The sequence below is a fragment of the Vitis riparia genome, chromosome 18 (genome assembly GCF_004353265.1).
Source record: "Vitis riparia cultivar Riparia Gloire de Montpellier isolate 1030 chromosome 18, EGFV_Vit.rip_1.0, whole genome shotgun sequence".
NCBI classification, from domain to species: Eukaryota; Viridiplantae; Streptophyta; class Magnoliopsida; order Vitales; family Vitaceae; genus Vitis; species Vitis riparia.
In genome coordinates this window covers 277,560-293,242 of record NC_048448.1, presented here as the reverse complement: position 1 = coordinate 293,242, position 15,683 = coordinate 277,560, and the positions used below count along the sequence as shown (strand labels likewise).

General features: G+C 41.4%; 1 protein-coding gene across 1 annotated transcript in view; it reads left to right on the top strand.

The window, feature by feature from the left end:
* LOC117907560 (tetratricopeptide repeat protein SKI3) overlaps positions 1 to 15,683 on the top strand; it is a 45,747-nt gene that overhangs the window by 28,835 nt on the left and 1,229 nt on the right. The window lies entirely within an intron of this gene.

Sequence of the window (15,683 nt, the reverse complement as noted above, 5' to 3'; positions counted from 1 at the left end):
GAAGGTGTTAAGGAGCTTATGAAGTCTTGGTGGGAAGGGGTTAGATTCAATGGATCAACAAGTTTTATTTTGGCTGAAAAAATAAAAGTTTTGAAGGCTAAGCTGAAGGAGTGGAATAGAGACTCATTTGGCAGGATTGAGCTCAGAAAAAATGCGGCGTTGGAGCAGGTGCAGTTTTGGGATGCAAAGGAGAAAATTAGCAGACTGAATTTGGAAGAGCTGGAAGCTAGGAAAGAAGCGAGGGAAGATTATAAAAAATGGGTTTTAATTGAAGAAATCAGTTGGAGGCAAAAATCTAGGGAAGTGTGGCTGAAAGAGGGGGACAGAAATACGGGTTATTTCCACAAGATGGCTAACGCTCATAGGAGGAGGAATAATGTGGACAGAATCAAGATTAATGGAGCTTGGTGCATAGAGGAGAATGGAATTAGGGAAGGGATCCTCAATGCTTTTACGTTATTGCTGTCCAGTTCGGGGGATTGGCGTCCTTCTATATCTGGGCTGCAGTTAGAGACTCTGGATCAGTTGGATGCTAGTACTTTGGAGAGCCCGTTCACGGAAGAGGAGGTGTTCAATGCCTTGTTGAGTTGCAACGGGGATAAAGCTTCAGGGCCAGATGGACTCTCTATGGCTTTCTGGCAATTTGCTTGGGATTTTGTGAAGGCGGATGTGTTGTGTTTTTTCAAGGAATTCTATGAAAATGGAAAATTTGTTAAAAGCCTAAATGCAACTTTTTTGGTCTTAATTCCAAAAAAAGTGGGAGCTGAAGATTTGGGGGATTTTAGGCCTATAAGCTTGGTGGGAAGCTTGTATAAGTGGTTGGCCAAGGTCTTAGCCAATAGGCTAAAAAATGTGGTTGGAAAGGTGATCTCCAAGGCCCAAGGGGCGTTTGTGAAAGGAAGACAAATCCTAGACGCAGTATTGATAGCCAATGAAGCCATTGATTCGACTTTGAAAAATAATGAGAGTGCCATCTTGTGCAAATTGGACATAGAGAAGGCCTATGATAATGTGGACTGGACTTTTATTCTCACAGTTATGCAGAAAATGGGTTTTGGGGAGAAATGGATCAGGTGGATTAAATGGTGCATTTCCACTGCAAGTTTTTCTGTGTTGGTCAATGGAACCCCTACAGGTTTTTTCCAAAGCTCAAAGGGATTGAGGCAGGGTGATCCCCTTTCCCCTTATCTCTTTGTTATAGCAATGGAGGTTTTTAGCGCTTTTCTCAAAAGGGCTGTAGAGGGAGGCTATTTATTGGGGTGTAGGGTCAAGGGGAGGAGTGAAGAAGGGGTCCTTATATCCCATTTGTTGTTCGCCGATGATACTCTGGTGTTTTGTAAGCCGTCTCAAGACCACTTGACTTATCTTAGTTGGTTGCTTATGTGGTTCGAGGCCGCTTCGGGATTGAGAATAAATTTGGAAAAAAGTGAACTCATTCCTGTAGGAAGGGTAGAGAATATGGATGACCTTGCTTGGGAGTTTGGGTGCAAAGTGGGTAGCTTGTCGTCCACATATTTGGGGATGCCCTTGGGGGCTTCTTTCAAATCAACATCAGTTTGGGATGGAGTGGAAGATCGCTTCTGTAAAAGGCTAGGAATGTGGAAGAGACAATATTTATCCAAGGGAGAGAGGACGACTTTAATTCGAAGCACGTTATCGAACTTACCAATCTATCTTATGTCTTTGTTGTGCTTACCAAGTGTAGTCAGACGGAGACTAGAAAAGATTCAAAGGGACTTCCTTTGGGGTGGGGGTACTTTGGAGCGAAAGCCTCATCTAGTGAGATGGGAGGTGGTGTGCTTGAGTAAGAAGAAAGGGGGCTTAGGGGTAAAAAACCTATCTATTCTCAACAAGGCTCTTCTTGCTAAATGGAATTGACGGTTTGCTAATGAGAGAGAAGCTTTATGGAATCAAGTGATTAGAGGGAAATATGGAGAAGAGAGAGGGGGTTGGTCCTCTCGGGAAGTGAGAGAGGCTCATGGCTTGGGGTTGTGGAAAGGGATTAGGATGGATTGGGAATTAGTGAGCAATAGGTTGGTCTTCATTGTTGGTAATGGAAGGAGGGTGAGGTTTTGGAGGGATAAGTGGTGTGGGGATTCTCCTTTGTGTTCGTCCTTCCCGTCTCTATTTGCTTTGATTGTTGATAAGGAAGAAAATGTGGCAGATGTTTGGGATTCCTTGGCGGAGGGGGGCAGGGGGGGTTGGAATCCATGCTTTTTAAGAGCTTTCAATGATTGGGAGGTAGAGGAAGCGTCAAGTTTTATGGAGCGGTTACATCGTAACAGAGTTATTGAGGATGTGGAGGACAGGGTATCCTGGACTGAAACTAAGAGTGGTAAATTCTCGGTTAATTCTCTATACTTGGCCCTTGAAGCCTTATTTGGAATGAGAATGTGCAGCCCAAGATTAGTTTTTTTGCATGGGAGGCTACGTGGGGCAAAGCACTAACCTTGGACAAGGTGCAGAAAAGAGGATGGGCTTTGGCAAATAGATGTTTTTTGTGTCTTGAGAATGAGGAGACCATAGACCATCTCCTTCTTCATTGCTCAAGAACAAAGGTTTTATGGGATCTTCTTTTTACTGTTTTTGGGGTATCTTGGGTGTTGCCTTCTTCTGTTAAAGAAACACTTCTAAGCTGGCATGGTTCTTTTGTGGGCAAAAAGCGTAAGAAGGTGTGGAGAGCGGCTCGTCTGCACATTTTTTGGACGGTTTGGAAGGCGAGGAATTGTTTGGCTTTCAAGGATGATATGTTGTCCATTCAAAGATTGAAATACTCTTTTATTCTTTCTCTTTGGGCTGAAACAAAATTGTTCATAGTTGATTGCCCTCTATCTATAGCTAATTTCATAGATTGGATGGGCTCTAATTAGGGTTGTATTTTGGCGCTTTTTGTTCTTTTTAGCATTTTCTTGAAGGAGGGTGTATAGGTTTGTATATCTTGAGCCGCCTTCTTGTTGTCTCTTTCTTTAATAGAATCTCTTTTACCTATCAAAAAAAAAAAAAAAAAAATGGAAGAAAGGTGAGAGGTAAAAGCAAAAAAAGATAAGGATAATATATGATAAGAGACAAAATTAGATATGGGATGAATTGTACAAGATCTAACACCTTTCCTAAATGCTATTGGGAGATCTAAGTCACTAGGCACTAGGTCTACAAGAAGTGAGGGGGATAAAGAATTATCTAAACTTGATTTAGGCATTATCTCTAGCGTGGCTTCATGGCAAGGCATGAGTGTATTAGGTACCATACGCTCCCTTGAGTAGACTTTGAACTGTGGTGTAGACTAGGCTATTGGTGGCAATGCTTTATCTTCCCCTGCATTTAACAATCTGTCATGTACTGGAACTATTGTTGGGTTCGACTAAATGGAAGGGATGGATGGTGAGATTTGAGAAGATACCGGATTGATTGCTAAGAGTGTTGGAACTAGAAAATGAGAGATTGTGGAATTTCCAATGACGAAGCTTCCCTAGAATTCTCCCCCTTAAGTGAAGTGTAATAGGACTGTTGTTCAAAGAAGGTTACATCTTTAGAGATGTACAATTTCCAATTAACAGGATCAAAACATCTATATCCTCTTTTAGTTGATGCATATCCTAAAAATAAGCATTTTATAGCCTTATGATCAAATTTGCCACGATTATGTGAATGAATATGTACAAAAGCAGTGCACCTGAAAATTTTAACTGGTAAATCTTGGCAAATTCGGGAATCTAGGAATGAAGCAAGAAAAACAGCAATAAGAACTTTTGAGGGCATCCTATTGATCAATATGTTGTTGTAAGAATGGCATCCCCCAATGTATTTTTCTAGCATTCATTGAAAATAATAAGGACCGAGCAACTTCTAAGAAGTGTTTATTCTTTCTTTCGGCAACTCTATTTTTTTGTGGAGTATCTACACATGAATTTAGATGAATAATCCCATTAGTTGATAAAAATTCTCCAAGGCCAACATTTATATATTCACTACCATTGTCAGTTCTAAGAATTTTAATGGATGTTTGAAACTTGTTTTTCATCATTGAATAGAAAATTTTAAAGGTTTGAAAGACTTCGGATTTTTCTTTAAGGAGGTAAACCCATCAAATTCTTGAATAATCATGGATGAAGGTAATGAACCATTTTGTACCAGTTGGATTTGTTACCCGAGATGGTCCCCAAAGATCATTGCATGTGAGAGTAAAAGGTTTAGAGGACCTATAAGGTTTAGCAGGAAATACTAATTTGGTGTGCCATTTGACACACTTCACATTGAACATTGGATAGCCTTTTATTTTTGAAAAGTTTTGGAAACAAGAACCTAATATACAAAAAGTTAGGGTAACCTAATCTATAGTGTCATAACATTATTTCATGATAAAAAAGAAAACATAAAACATTGCTACAAGCAACAACGGCTTGTCTTACACAACTTCATGGTCAACAAAACGGTATAGACCTTCACACTTACATGCATTGCCAATTGTCCTCCTCGAAGCTAAGTCCTGAAAAACAACACCAGTAGAAGAAAATTTAGCTACACAATTGAGATCTCTAGTGAGTTTACTAATGGACAATAAATTACATGACAATTGAGACATGTAAGACTGATTCAAGAGAAGAGCTTTTGTTAAGGAGATGGTTCCTTTTCCAGCGACTAGGGTATATGACCCATCTGGAATTCGGACTTTCATATTACCAGCCCATGGTACATATCTTGTAAATGATGTGGATGACTCTATTATGTGATTTGTAGCTCCATAATTGGTGGTCCAAGGTTTATAAGAATTGGCTAAGTCACTAGATGGGTATTGAGTTCTACTTGATTGTGCTAGAGAGCAAAATGGTGAGGAATTGACGTTGGGCGAATTTGAGACAAAAGTGGATGCGATTTGTGGATAAATGAGATGTTGTAAGACCTCTAACTACTCCTTGGTGAATGGTGAAGTAGCTGTTTGGTTGTCAGGGTTCTTGGATTCACTGTGGTAGGCTTTGGAATTGCAGTCAGGTCTAGGGTTTCTCCTAGCAAGTGGCTTCCCTTGGATCTTCCAACACCTATCCTCTTGTGTGGCCTCATTTCCGACAGTGGTCACGCCAAGGACAATAACCCCTTTTTCCTGGTTGTTGGTCGCTTAGTTGAAAAGTCTCCCCACCATGAATAGCGAAGGCAAAAGTCTCAAATTGGTCGGATTGTTGTTCTCCCAACATCACTTTTCGCCTACTCTTTTTCCGTCGCACCTCAGTGAAGATCTCCCTTATAGATGGCATTGGCTCTTTTCCTAAGATTCGGTCTCAAACCTCATCGAGTTCCTTGTTGAGTCCTGCCAAAAAATCAAATGCCCTTTGTCGAGAATCTTGCAATAATGGGCACTATCTTCAGCACATTTCCATTCCATATTAGAGAATAAATCAAGTTCTTGTCATGCATTTTGAAGGATATTTTAGTATTGTGTAACACTATAACTACCTTGTTTGATATCTTTCAACTTAGTCTTAATTTCAAACATTTGAGCAGCATTACCTAGATCTGAATAAGTCTCTTGGATTGCATCCCAAAGGTCCTTGGCAGTAGGAACTAAGAAGAAAGAGGTAGGTTTGCCTAATAGCTGCCTCCATGGAGTTGATTAACCAGACCATTACCATGGAGTTCTCAGAATCCCAAGTTTAGTACGTAAGATCTTCTGGCTTAGGTGCTTTGTTGGCACCTGTGAGATAGCCAGACTTTCCTTTACCTCTAATGAACAACTTCATCGATTGTGATCATTGAAGAAAATTATGTCCATTTAATTTATGGATCATAATTTGCAGGGTTGGATTCTCTGTACCACTTGGATTTGTTGCTAGAACTTGTAGTTGTGAAGTCCCAAATGAGGCATCAAATTGCTTTCTGTGAGTTGTGTCAGTCATAGCCATCTTCACCATCCTAGGCTAAGGGTGCATCAAAAGATTTGACGGAAAACTTATTAATCTTTGTTTCCTTCCTACTCAAACCATCTTCCTCATCCCTTTTAATTGAGAAAGGATGCAATTTTTGAAGTAAGACTTCTGCTTTTTCCGATTCTTAGTTATAGAGTTGTCAATTGAAATGAGGGCTCCATTAGCCCCCTTCCTATCTTGCTCCCACAAATTTGCTATCCAAGAGTCTCGTCACCCTTGCTATTCTATTGAAAGAACTTTCAAAATTTGAGTTAAAAGGTTTTTGAGAGTTTGGGATTTAAGGCAAAATCACGACATATATCTTTTTTCTATGTGTGTGTTTTTGTGAACAATCTTCAACTAGTTGGACAAGATACCAAGTCTTTTAAGAATTTGGAAGCTAAATTTTTTATATTTAAAATATATTTTTTGATAAGAAAATGAATTTCAATAAAGAAAAAAGGGAGAAAGAGACGCTAAAATAGCGACTCTCAGTATACAAAACCTATACACCCGCCATCAAAGGCCAAAAGACAAAACACCTAATGCCACAAGCCTACTTAGAGCCCAACCAATCAATAAAGTTAGCTATAGTTAGAGGGCAGTCGTCTATGAACAATTTAGCCTCAGCCCATAACGTAAGAATAAAAGATTGTTTCAATCTCTGAATTGACACCGACTCATCCTTGAAAGCCAATCGATTCCTCTCCTTCCAAACCGTCCAAAAAATATGAAGAGGAGCAGCTTTCCACACCTTCTTGCGATTTTTGCCCATGAAAAAGCCATTCCAACTCAGAAGTGTCTCTTTAACTGAAAAGGGCAAAACCCAAGACACCCCAAATAAGGCAAAGAGAAGATCCCATAATACCCTCGTCCTGGACAATGAAGAAGGAGATGGTTTATGGTCTCCTCATTCTCAAGACACATAAAACATCTATTCGCCAAGGCCCATCCTCTTTTCTGGACTAGATCCAATGTTAAAGCTTTGCCCCACGTGGCCTCCCATGCGAAGAAACCAATCTTGGCTGCACATTCGCATTCCAAATAAAGCTTGAAGGAAATAAAGACGAACCACCCGCTTCAAGAGCTATATAAAGTGACTTGACCGAGAATTTACCGCTCTTTGTTTCAGTCCAAGATACCATATCCTCCACATCCTCAATAACTCTTTTACTCTGAATCCTCTCCATAAATCTTTCTGCCTCCTCAACCTCCCAGTCATTGAACGCTCTTAAAAAACAGGGGTTCCAACCCCCCCAACCCCCCTCAGCCAAGGGATCCCAAATGTCTGCCACCCACGCTTCCTTCTCAACCGTCAAAGCAAAAAGAGAAGGGAAGGTCATACATAGAGGAGACTCCCCACACCATCTATCCCTCCAGAAGCTCACCCTTTTTCCATTACCAACTGTGAAAGCCATCCTATCACTCACCAACTTCCAATCCGCCCTAATTCCTTTCCACAAACCCAAACCATGAGCCTCTCTCACTTCCCGCGAGCACCATCCCCCTCTAGCTTCTCCATACTTCCCTCTAATCACTTGATTCCACAAAGCCTCTCTCTCATTTGCGAAACGCCAATTCCACTTAGCAAGAAGAGTCTTGTTAAGGAGGGATAGGCCTTTGACCCCCAATCCTCCTTTCGCCTTGCTTAAACACACCAGCTCCCATCTTACTAAATGAGGCTTATGTTCCAGGTTGCCCCCACCCCATAGGAAATCCCTTTGGATTTTCTCTAATCTTCGTCTAACTGAGCTTGGTAAGCACAACAATGACATTAGATAGATGGGTAAGTTCGATAAAGTACTACGAATGAGAGTCGCCCTTCCTCCCTTGGACAAGTATTGTCTCTTCCACATAGTTAACCTTCTTCGGAAGCGCTCTTCCACTCCATCCCAAACTGTGACTGACTTAAAAGGAGCACCCAGGGGCATCCCCAAATAGGTGGTTGGAAGACTACCCATACTACATCCAAACTCCTCAGTAAGATCATCCATACACTCCACCCTCCCTACTGGAATTAATTCACTTTTTTCCAAATTTATCCTCAATCCTGAAACAGCCTCAAACCACATGAGAAGCCAACTGAGGTAAGTCAACTGATCTTGTGAAGGTTTACAGAACACCAGTGTATCATCAGCAAACAACAAGTGGGAGATTAGGACCCCTTCTTCGCTCCGACCTTTTACCCTACAACCAGATAAAAAATCTCCCTCTACTGCCCTTTTAATGAAAATACTGAAGACCTCCATAGCAATGACAAAGAGGTAGGGGAAAGTGGATCGCCCTGCCTCAAACCCCTGGAGCTTTGAAAATAGCCCGAAGGGGTACCATTGATCATCACTGAGAAACTTGCAGTGGAAATGCACCACCGAATCCACCTAATCCATTTCTCCCCAAAACCCATTTTCTTCATGATTGTGAGAATAAAATTCCAGTCCACTTTATCATACGCCTTCTCTATGTCCAATTTGCACAAGATGCCGCTCTCATTATTCTTCAGGGTCGAATCAATGGCTTCATTGGCTATCAACACTGCATCTAGGATTTGTCTACCTTCCACAAACGCCCCTTGAGCTTTGGAGACCACCTTTCCAACCACTTTTTTTAGCCTATTGGCTAATACCTTGGCCAGCCACTTATACAAGCTTCCCACCAGACTTATAGGCCTATAATCCCCTAAATCTTCAGCCCCTGCTTTTTAGGGATTAAGACCATAAATGTCGCATTGAGGCTTTTAACGAACTTGCCATTTTCGTGAAACTCCTTAAAGAAGCTCATCACATCAGCCTTCACGAAATCCCACGCAAAAAGCCAAAATGCCATAGAGAATCCATCTGGCCCCGGGGCTTTATCCCCATCACATCCCACTAGGGCGTCAAACACCTCCTCTTCCATAAAAGGAGACTCCAATGCACTGACGTCCAAAGGCTCTAACATCTCAAACTGCAGCCCAGAAACAGAAGGTCTCCAATCCCCCGGGTTAGACAACAACATCTTAAAAGCATTGGCGACCCCTTCCCTAATATCATTTTCCTCCGTGAGCCACACTCCGTTGATCTTAATTCTGTCCACATTATTCCTCCTCCTATGTGCGTTTGCCATTTTGTGGAAAAAACCGGTATTTCTATCTCCCTCTTTCAGCCACACTTCCCTGGATTTTTGCCTCCACGTGATTTCTTCAAGTAATACCCATTTTTTATACTCTTCTTTTGCTTCGTTTCTGGCTTCCAGCTCTTCCAAAGACAGCCTGCTGGTTTTCTCCTTTTCATCCCAATACTCCATCTGCTCCAATGCCGTATTCTTTCTATATTCAACCCTTCCAAAACTGTTTCTGTTCCATTCCTTCAGCTTAGCCTTCATAAATTTTAATTTTTCAGCCAAGATGAAACTTGCAGATCCACTGAATCTGCCTTCCTCCCACCATTGCTTCAATAGATCCTTTACACCTTCTGCTTTCAACCACATATTCTCGAATCTAAACGGTATAGGGCCTCTTCTCATACCCCCACCATCCATAAGAATCGGGAAGTGATCTGACACGGGTCTTGGAAGAAGAAACTGCCTCGCATCTCCAAAATGGCTATCCCACTCCTCATTAACCAGAAATCGGTCCAACCTTGAACAAGACTGATTGCCCGCTCCTCCAGTCCATGTAAAAGGGCCCCCCACCATGGGCAGGTCCTTTAACTCCAGCTCTTCTTTCACTTCTGCGAACCTTCTCATAATTGAGTTCAATCTCCCTCCTCTGTTGCTCTCTTCCGGTCTCAGTATGGCATTAAAGTCCCCGGCAATGCACCACGGTCCATTCCAGAGCCCCTTAATGGCCCCCAGCTCTTCCCAAAAACTCTCCCTCTCCCTCCTTAAAGTTGGCCCATAAACCCCTGTAAACATCCATATAAAACCATCCTCACAACTCTTAAAAGTGCACGAAATGGAGAACAATCCTTTTTGCATGTCAGTCAATTCCAGCAACCTGTTGTCCCATATCACCACTATTCCTCCGGCTGCACCCCTTGAATCTATAGCTCCCCATTCAATGAACCTACCCACTCCTAAGCTCCGAACAATGCCCGTGGACATTTCCTGAATCTTGGTTTCCTGTAGGCAGACCAAGTCCACCCTATTTTTCCTAATCAAGGCTTTGATCACCTTCCTTTTGTCACAATTATTAGCCCCTCTTACATTCCAGGTGAGCATTCTGAGCTTCATTTAGACCTACTTGTGCTTCCCCCTCCTTCACCTCCTCCTCCACCTCCAATATAGTTCACAGTCCACTCCAATTTTCTCAATTCTCTTTCGAATTTTGATGTCTCTAATTTTCTCCTCTTTGTGCCATCCAACTTACCTTTTTGAATCTTCCTCTCTTTCATTCTCTTGAGCAAGAACAATATTTCCCCTTCAAATCCCTCCGTCGGCATTCCTAGATAGCGGCTAAAATTAGCCAGACTACTAGACTGCCAACACCACACCCCCTCTTTACCCCTCTCCTCCTTGTCCTCATGGGAGACTCTTCCCAAAGCCCCTACTGATGACTCCTCAGTATTCCCAGCCTCTCTGCCCACCATTTCCGAAACCTCAGCCTCCCTTCCGTCCGCCAAAATCATCCGTAGCGGGTCCATAACTACTCCCCCTTCATCATCTGAAGCTATTCCCCGGACGGAATTCCTAGCCATGACTACACCTTTCCCGTCCCACCCAGAAGGAGTAGAAGAGAGAGAGATATCCCGTTTCCCCAGAGATGAGAGAGGAGAAAATGTTTGAACGGAATACCTGGAGGCCTCCTCCAATAACGCCTCGTCAGTGATTTCTGAGGAATTGGCGGCCGAATGAGACGATCCTAGCTTAAACCCAAACAAATCCCCCTCCTGCTCTCCGCCACCACTGCGACGCCCATCGGGAACCCTAACCCCTTTTGCAATCTCCAAAAAGGGTCTTACCTCCCCCACGTGGCCTTTAAAAAGCTTCAAATTGGGCCGGCCCATTATCTCTGATTTTTTAATCCCTTGGCCCTCCTCAGCGGGCTCACTTACCCAGCCCGATTCACCTTGCCGGCCCACTGGCATATATTCTCCAGGCCCAGAAGACAAACTCCTCTCCCCAGCTGAAAATCGGTCTCTTATTGACCCGTCAGCCTCTGATACTGCTCTCGGCACAGTACCAGAAGACTGAACTTTCGTGCTGCAGCTTCCTTCGTCTGTTTTGTACTGCTCAGCCACTTTTGCAGGTTCCCCATACGCCTTTTCTCCCACCCTTTTGAATCCAGCGCGTGTCTCTCCTTCTCCGTCATCCCTAACCTCCCGCTCCTTGCCCTTTTCTTTTCTAATGGCCGGGATCACTTCCGACAAGCCTGGTTTCACCTCCCACCATAGCTGGAGAGCGTAACAAAAAGATCCCACTACTACTTGCATGGTACTCGGCCAATCTACACCTGCATATCTCACTAAAATTCTGGCCCACCTTAGTTCCTTACGATTTGCAGTGTTTACATCCACTTCAACGAACCCCCCGCAACAGTCCCCTATCTTTCTAAGGGCTTCCCGACTCCAAAGATGCAACGGCAATCCCATGACTCTTACCCAAGCATTCTCGGCTCTTTCGCCATTTTGAGAACACCCCACTTTTGGGTCCCACCTGTCTAAATGCAGAGTCGATTCCTTGAACCATCTGTTCCCTCTTAAAAGCACCTTGTCTGCCTCATCTTTATTCTCAAACTCGATCAGCAAGAGAGGGCCCCCTATCCTTGCAAACTTCAGTCCTCCTTTAATATTCCAACAGGTTCTCCCCCAACTTTCAAGAGCATACATATCTGAATCCAACAGTGGAGTAAGTCCCCATCTGCCGACCAGACATCGGTCCATTAACTTCCTCTCACTTGAGATGTCTTTCTCTCCCAACTGTAACCATAGTGTTTCCCCTACCTTTTTCTCTCTTGAATTCACCACATCGACATAGGATTTTGGGGCTTTATCTTCAGATTCCCCTACTGTATTCCCTGTCCCATAGGAACCAGCATTTCCCCTAGACTCAACCCGAGACATAACCCCCAGGGAGCGAAGCTTTTCAGCCAACAGAACCCATCCTCCCAGAATTCCTTTCCCTTCTGGAAACACTAAGCAATATCTCTTTGATTCCAGGTCTACCACGGAACACAATAAAAACCTACCTGCCTCATTAGCTCTACTTTCCAACTTAAACCTCCTTCCTCCATCTTCCCACCTTTTGACCAGACCCTGCACAACAACACCCCTACAGCAAGCCTCCACCCCTTCCAGCAAGCAGCACAAGCTGAGACTTCCAAACCTGACCCACGAAGTAAAGCCTCTACTCCTTTCCACAATGATTCCCCTACATCTCTCCCCACTCACCTCTACAGAGATTTCAAAAGATTTTGAATCCACTGCAAACCAACATCTGCCTCCTCCCTTCATTTCATTGCTTTTAAAGTATAGAAGATTTTGAAATTAAGTATAAAAAAATGGAGGGCGGTTAATAGAAGATCCATCATTTGGCTTCCATGTCTTAAGATTTAAAGTAGGACTCAAAAAAATTAATTTTAATTTAACTTGCTTTGATATCAATCGAAAGTATATTCTTAATTTTTAATAAATAAAATTACCTAGAAGGAGAGTTGAATAGGTAGTCCAATAAGTTATGGCAATTTTTAAATTTTTACCGACTTGTTCAATTATTAATTAGATTCATCCACATATGATCATGAAAGTAATTGTGATAAATAACGAACAAGACAAGCAACATATAAAACACCCCCTAAAATCCTTCTCCTAAAAGACTTACTTCGACCTGTATTTATGCTCTTCTTCCTAACCTTAGCATTGCACCTTCATGTTCTTCAATGAATTTATATCAACTTCTCTTAAGGCACACTATCCAACCATCTTTGCCACCTAGTAAAAGGACTTTCAAGATGCTACTTGAAAAGTTTTTGGGAGTTTAGGATCTAGGGTAGGACAATGACAGATGTCTTTTTCGCTCGTGTGTTAATGAAAATTCTTCTAACTTTTTATAGGTATAAAAACCTTTTTTTTTTTTATGGGAAAAAACTAAATTTACTAATAGTGGCTAACAAAAGGATGCACAAAAGTATACATGGTGTATACAATAGAACCAAAAGGCCAACTAAAGCTAAAAGATAACCAAAAAACAGCTCCCATGTCTTACTTAGAGCTTAGCCAATCAACAAAGTCCAACATGAAAAAGTGTTATCTCGTAAAAAATTATACATAAAGAATTATTTAATAGTTGATCCACTTTTTTCAATATTATTAAAGACTCTCCAATTTTTTCCTTTTCAAATGATCCAAAAGAAGCACAAAGGAGCAGCTTTCCAAAACTTTTTTTCCTCTTTTTCCTAATAAAATATTTGTGTCAGCTTAAAAGGGTGTCTTACTATGGAGTCCAACACCCATTCTATCCTAAATAAAGTATAAATTAGTTATCATAGCATGACTACTCTTGAACAATGAAGGAGGATGTGATTAATTATTTCTTCTTCTCCTTTGCATAAATAGCATACATTCAGAATTATCTGTCCCCTCCTTTTATGTTGGTCTAACATCAATATCCTCCCTTATGTAGCTTCCCAAGCGAAAAAAACCTTTCCTCACTAGTACTCGAGGATTCCAAGTCGTACTTGTAGGGAACACCTTTGATCTTTCAATAGATAAGGAAGACAAGAAAGATTTAATTGAGAAAATTACCATATTTTGAATTTGGTCAAATCATCTTATCCTCAACATCGCTATAAATCAATTGTCCCTAGCCTCCACCCCATCTAGCTCTTAGTCGCGGATCTATCTTGTAACCTAGGGTTCCTTCCTTTCTTGCTCCCACACCTTGGCTATTCACACAACTTTGGTGGTGGCTATTAAGAATAATGTGGGAAAAGTCTATCTAACCAAAACTTCACTCTCAGCCCATTTTGCATTTTGAAAATGGTTATACATTTAAAGCCTTTATACCCACTTCTGATAGTCTTTCACACTCCCACCCTACATCCTTCCCTCGCTCTTCTAAAGCACCATCCCCTTTCTTCCTTCTCATACTTTCTTGAAATTATTCGCTTCCAATGGAAGTCACTCTCACAAGCAAATCTCCAACACCACTTGCTAAGTAGATCCTTGTTGACATTGGACAATTTTCTCATATCTAAGCCCCCACTTCTCTTGTCCATACAAATTAATGGCCAATTTAGAAAATGGGACTTGCTCTCAAGGGCCCTTGCCCCCAAAGAAAATCCCGTCAAATCTTTTTTAGTCTCAAATTAACCTTTCTTGATATAACAAAAAGAGACGTGATAAATTAGCTAGGTAGAAATAATACTTTTTATCAAAGTCGGTCTTCCTTCTTTTGATGGGTACTTTTTTTCCACATAGCAAGCCATTTATTATATCTCTCCTCTACCACATCCCAAACTTGAGTTGATTTGAAAGGAGCTCCCAATGGAAGACCTAGATATTTTGTGAGAGAGTTCCATGCTAATCCCAAAACCCTAGTTAGATCTTCCTCATTCGCAACCCTTCAACAGGAATCAACTTGCTTTTCTCCAAATCGATCCTTAGGCTTGAGATAGTCTCAAACCATATGAATGTCTAACTTAAGTATTCTTCTTGCTCCTCTATGGCATCACCCAAGATAAGAGTATCATTAGCAAATAACAAGTGAGATGACTCCATTTCCGCTCTTCTTCTATCAATTGAGAAACCCGTGACGAAACCCTCTTCTTTTACTTGGTTTAGGATAGTGGAGAGTGCCTCCATGGCAAAGATGAAGAGATATGGGAATAGAGGATGACTCTATCTTAAGCCTCTAAAACTCTTAAAGAAGCCTCTTGGGGTTTCATTAACCAAAACAAAGAACTAAGATGTAAAGATACACCACTTATCCACTTGGGACCAAAGCCCTTTTTTTTTAAAACTTCTAATAAGTCTTGGTTGACATGATCAAAAGTCTTCTTGATATCCAACTTACATATAACCCCTTTGTCGACACTTTTCATCCTAAAGTCAATGGCTTCGTTTGCTATGAGAATCGTGTCAAAATTTGCTTACCCTCCACAAACACATGCTGGTAAGTCAAGACCATTTCTTCCACCATGCTTTTTAGTTTGTTTGCTAGGACTTTTGCTAGAAGCTTGTATAAATCTTCCCAAGCTTATTAGTCTAAAATATTTTAACTCTTCAGTACCTCTTTTTTACTAGAATAACATTATAAAAGTGGCATTTAAACTTCTTTTAGAAGAGCTAACTCATAGAACTTCCTAAAAAAACTAATCACTTCACTTTTCACAAAGTCCCAACTAAATTGCCAAAAGGCCACAAAAAAACCATCCGACCCTTTGGGTTTATCCCCCTAAACTATAGGTGGAAAACCCTAATTGGATTTTATCGAGTCTTTCAAAAATTTGGAAAACGAGAGCTCATAAGAAAAGTAAAATTTTTTAATTTTGAAATATATATAATTTTTCATGTTTCCCAAGAGGCAGTTGTGCAATCCCCAAGGCTGCTTTTGTGCTTTAATGCGTTTAAGCAGCCCTATTGGGCATCCAAACATTCCTTCCCCCTTTCTCATTTTTCATGCTTTAAGTTGACTCAAGCGCTCCTTAAACATTCTTTGATTTCTTTAAAGATTCAAATTGCATTTTTTTCGTCATTACTTGAACCAGGATCCAAACTACATACCTTACCAAGTTGTACTAACTTTGAGTCTTCAACCTTGCTCTAAATACGATAAGTCTTATTGGAAGTAGAATTAGACCAATGCTTTTGG